Source organism: Camellia sinensis, chromosome 3 (assembly GCF_055761805.1).
Source record: "Camellia sinensis isolate YWXY chromosome 3, ASM5576180v1, whole genome shotgun sequence".
Lineage (NCBI taxonomy): Eukaryota > Viridiplantae > Streptophyta > Magnoliopsida > Ericales > Theaceae > Camellia > Camellia sinensis.
The window spans coordinates 48,637,372-48,643,371 of NC_138963.1; positions in this window are offsets into that span (position 1 = coordinate 48,637,372).

Below are 6,000 nucleotides of genomic sequence, written 5' to 3' on the forward strand. Positions count from 1 at the left end.
AGAAACAGCAAAAAGGCTTTTAACATGTTAATATTGTTCTTCTTAGGCATTTCGTCGAACATTTTGACTAGATCAAGCAAAAGACAGCAAGATGAGAAGAAAACTACGATCACTTACCTCTGTTGTCTCTAAACTTTGCGATCCACAGGTCACGAATCGCTCAGATAAAAAATTTAGAGACGATGATTGTTTTGCTTGGTTCTCTCAAAATCGCTTGGAAATCATGTGGGTGCCTTGGATCGGAAAATTATACAATATCATGTTGACCAAGTCACTTTATTCATCATGTTCAACTTGTTTCTTAACCACCCAACCTAAATAATTAATATTCTATATTTTTCATTAATTATACTAAGGTAACTTTATTGGAATTTTTATTGATAAATCTCATTTAGAAATGTTTTAATCTAAGAAATTCATAAAGAAATTTTTTAACCCACTTAGTCCCATGTACTTATAATTTTATTCCATAAAATCATTTTTCTTGATTTACACTATTTTGTTAGACTTTATACCCTTGTATTTAATACTAATATTTAATGTTAAGGAAGGAGAGAGAAAAGAAAGGATCAGAGCATAGGAAATTTCATATACAAAATAAATAATATTGATGTTATTAGTTTATATTATTATATAATGTGAATATATTTTCAATTGACAACACATTAAAAATAATGTGAACATTCTCTCTCATCTGATATGAATATATTTTTAATTGACAGCACATTAAAAATACTGTGAACATTATCTCTTATCTGATGTAAACGTTCACAACACCTTTTCAAAAAATTCTCTCTCATCTAATGTAGTGATGTGAATGTTCACAACATGTGAACCTTCTTATTTTTAATTGACAACACATTAAAAATACTGTTCATTATATTTTTAATTGACAACACATTCTTATTAAAAACATGCAGTAATGTGAACTTTCAAAACATGTGAACATTCTCTCTCATCTAATGTAGTGATGTGAATGTTCATATTTGTATGTTTTAGTATGAATATTCACATCATATACTTGACAGCACCATGAAAAAAATTCATTTCAAGTTAAGGATTGTGGTTGTGTAATTTGATATGATGCTGATGTCACACCCCAAATCCGAGCACGACCGACCGTGGCCTATAGGAACTCAGCCTAAGGCACACGTAAGCCTAAACATGAACCCAAAATTACAAAAAATAAATGTGATGATAGCCCATAAATAAATAAATCAAAACCCTATCCAATGACAAGCCACAAGTATAAATGGTAAAACCAACCTTAACCAACTTCCAAAAATATATACTAAATGGAACACAAATCGCCCACATATCAAAATAATCCTAAATGAACCTCAACAAAAATAAAAAGAAATATGCACAAACTGGACATGACAATCTAAAACAAAATAAATGAATGTCCTAGAGGTCCATGCAATTGAGTCCCCACTACGCCATGAGTCCACTCTAAGTCCTTCTAACACCTGGAAATGATAAACAACTAAGTTAGCTGATAGCTCAGTGAGTAGCAACATGGATAGTAAATACAATTTTGAAAATAGGGTTCAATTCCAAAATAAGATATATATCACAGAAACTAAATGGGCATATAATTTGGTAGAGAGAATCCGTTTCAAAAAGAAGGTTCCACAGTTCAACAGTTAAAATACTCATGTCTCCCAAGAACATAATAAATGACATTTTTCACTTAAAACAGATTACAACATGAACACCAATAATTTTCTAGGTAACAAGAAATAACAAGTAATATATCACATAGTTCTCAAGGCTATAAGCCCCGTTGGATCCAATACCGAACTAAGAGTCATCCTCAGGGTGGCAACTTGGGCCTTTTCTCAAAGACGATTCGATTGAAGGTCACCTAGCTTAACCTAGGTCTTTTCCTTATAATCGTTGAGCACTAGAGTCATCATAGCCCAACCCAGATCTGTTCCTTAGTGGCCAGATTCACCACACATAGTGGAATAATTTCCCTGGACTAAATACACAGATGGTCCCAATAATCAATAAACATCAGTTTCGCAAAACATGGTAGTTCATCATTGAAAAATCTAGAAATCCGCTAGATATTGATTTGTGATTGTGTATCAATTTTAAGCAGTATATAACAATCCCAATCAAACAATCAAGACAAATCAACACAACGATTTTAACATGGAAAAACCACAATTGGAGCACCTCCAACTGTGATAAAAAAACCACAAGCAACAGCCACAAAACAATCCACTAAGAAGATATAAAGGAATTACATAGGTATACTCTCAATTACCTAGCGAATCCATGCCCGAATTGAACCAACCCCTATGTGCCTCTTCCAACCCCATCTTCACCTCGAAATTGTCTTGACAATGAGCCAGTCCAGAATCCACCAAAGCTTCAGGCTCGAATTATTCAGAATCTATCGAAGAACAACTCTCTTTTTTGTATAGAATGAACAAACAAACCTTTGATGTATTCTTCTTAACCCATGAGTTGAATACTCAATTAAACATCAAAGAAAACTAGCAAAATATCCCCAGATATAAACCTTAATATCCAAAAAAAAAAAAGATCTGGAGCAGTAATCCTAAAATCTGACAGAAACAAGTACTTATAGAATTCTGAATCGCGATGCTCGCTTGAGCGAAGACTCTCTCGCTTGAACGAGGAACCAAAAACGCGTGTTTTCCATAAGTGGCTTCGCTCGAGCCACACAACCTTTGCTCGAGGGTACATTCATCCTTCTCAGGTTTTTTGCCAGACGCAGCCTTCGCTTGAGCGAGAACTCCTTCGCTCGAGCGAGCAAGGGCGGGCATGCAACTTCGAATGCATTTTTGCATTTTGTTTCGGGGGCGCTGCCCCGGATCCACCAAGGGGCGCTGCCCCCTAGACTCCCGCGAGCTAATCGGGCAGCTCGATCCCCGTCATAATCAGCGAAGTGGCAATCGTGAAAGTATGAACATCACAAACTTCTCTGCAAGGCATAATTAGGGTTGGATTCGCATCTAAAAAACTCATGGCCTCACTGAAATAAAAGTGTGAAAACAAGTACAACTGAAAGGTGTAACGCCCTCAAAATAATAATATTAAACCCATCAGATAAGACAAGCATTTACATATAAACTAACCACATTCCTTTATTTCATTGAGTTTCATTACATAAGTATTACATGTTAACCTCATAACAAAATGCCCTACGGGCTTACAGCTTTCCAAGTTAACACTTGGTTACAACAAAGAGTTCTAACTCGTTTACACATTAAGCCCTTGGCTTGAAATTACATGTAATACATCAAAAGTAAAACAACAAAACTATGCCCGCCACTAGCCTCCCAGCTATGTCCTTGGAGGTGGCATGCTTCCTGTACCTGAAAATGATATTCCCATATAGGGTGAGCCACAGCCCAGTAGAAATACACTAAACCAACCATGGACAATGACTAAAACATTAGCAATTGATAGTTGGTCAACACTGATACAATCACATAAATTACATATTTATGTCAACGACTTACAAGTCCCAATTACTTTTCATTTTCCCTTTTTCAACAGATAAGCATACTAGCTCTAGCATCATTTCCACAGATATGTATAAAAACAATATCTCACATTCAGATAAGCATAAAAGCTATATCCACATTCTCAACAGATATGTATATCAACAATATCCACAGATAAGCATACAAGCTGTATCCACATTCCACAACAGATATGTATGTCAACAATATCCACAGATAAGCATACAAGCTGTATCCACACTTCACAAAGATAAGCATATGAGCTCTATCTTCACTTCTCTAGACAAGCATATGAGCTCTGTCTACGGAGTTCATCCCCTATCTCCTCCCAATACCTATCCGGTTTAGAGGTACATCCCCTATCTTCCCCTAAACCGCGGAGTACATCCCCTATCTCCTCCTCTACACATAACGTATATAAACACATTGGTTCTATATACAATCACACAATACACACAATTAATGTATTCTATCAATCGTCAAGTTCCATGACACATTCCATTGATTAGTTTCCGTTTACCTAATCATCATGCATTGTCTACAACAATCTCGACTATCCTCCACCGATAGCCCAAAGCAGTTATTTCTAAAACAGAAAATAAATGCACAAATGGATATTCAATCAACATTTCATTTCCTCATTTCTCACCAATTAATTATCCCAATTAATTAAACAATGTAATTAGTCCATTTTCCATAATTACCATTTCAATCCTTAGGTTCCATTTTCATCAATGATTCAACAATCATTCCATTTTTCTATGCCAAACATGCATCTAGGTTTATTATGAATAAAACCCCAACTTTTGTAAAATTACACAAAAGCCCCAAACTTTCACAAAATTACCAAACCAAGTCCAACATCTCAAAATACCAAAATTTAAAGACAAAACCCATAGAGAGGAGTAGGTTATCCCTACCTCAAATTCGGAGTCCCAAAGGAGAAGACGACAAAACCCAACGTGCTCCAAAACCCGAGATTTTCAGATTAAAATGAAGCCCTCGACGATCAACAACCTTTTTGTAAAGGCCAAAGGTGAGCAAATCACTCCTACTAGATCAAAACCTAGAGAGAAGGTAGTATCTAGAGAGAAAGACTCAACAATGGTGTTTTTGGAAAAGTAAGAGAGAGAAGAGAAAGTGAAAAAGTGATTTAAAGAGTCACAAATTCGGGACTTTAACCCAGGTCTCCGCTCGAGCGTAAAACACCCCGCTCGAGCGTCCACTCACAGACTTCCGCTCGAGCGGCCAACCTCCCGCTCGAGCGCAGAATGCACTCGCCCAGCACTTTCGCAGAACCAGGCCTCCGCTCGAGCTCCCAACCCTACGCTCGAGCTCACAACACTGCACAACAAGATACTGGATGGATGTATTCCCCGCTCGAGCGCCAACACCTCCGCTCGAGCGGACAGGCCAAAAATCTGGGCAACTAGTTTTGGTTTCTAAACTCAACCAACCTGAAACAAACCTGCCCAACACATCCCATAACTCAAACACTAAGTAAAAAGGATGCAAACAAGATGATAGACAACTACCAACATCCACGGACACATGTCCGGATCACGGTATAACAAGGGTAAACCCGGGATCGCTATAACCTCCCCCCCTTAAAGAATTTCGCCCCCGAAATTAAGCACAAGTTGCAAAACAAGCTTTCCTCCATTTTAAACAGTGTTACACTTGAACAGTCAACAATTCGACCCATTACCGGTCATCCCATCCCTTAAACAAGAGACATATCACAATATGTAAACAACATATGTACTTTCAACATGCATCAACATTATGCACTATCCTTCCAATTTCAACAATATATTCAACTGATATAATGTTACATTCAACTTCCATATGAGGCAAGTTCCAAAACATACTTTCAATAAACCAAACATTTTCAATGTTTCACAACTTAAGACATATATAAAAGCTCTTAAGTTCAACAAAACGTAAAATTTAAATACAAGATCACACATCACCAAACAAGTCCGGATATTTCTCACGGACTTCCAACTCACGTTCCCAAGTGGCTTCCTCCACTCCGTGATGTTTCCACAAGACTTTCACCAAAGGAATGGTCTTGCCACGCAGGACCTGATCCCGCCTATCCAAGACCCGAACCGGTCTCTCCTCATACGAGGCATCCTCATCTACCTCTAAATCGGTCCAGTCCAGCACATGTGATGGATCTGGCTCATACTTCCGAAGCATACTCACATGAAACACGTCATGCACTCCGGACAACTGCGGCGGTAAGGCTAACCGATAAGCAACCTCACCTATCCTCTCAAGGATCTCAAAAGGACCTATAAACCGAGGGGATAACTTCCCACTCTTCCCAAACCTCATCAGGCCTCGTCTAGGTGATATCTTCAGAAAGACATGATCACCTACCTCAAACGCCAAAGGCCTCCTCCTACGGTCAGCATAAGATTTCTGCCGACTCTGGGCTGTAACAAGCCTCCTACGGATAAGCTCAACTTTCTCCGTCGTCTCCCTAACC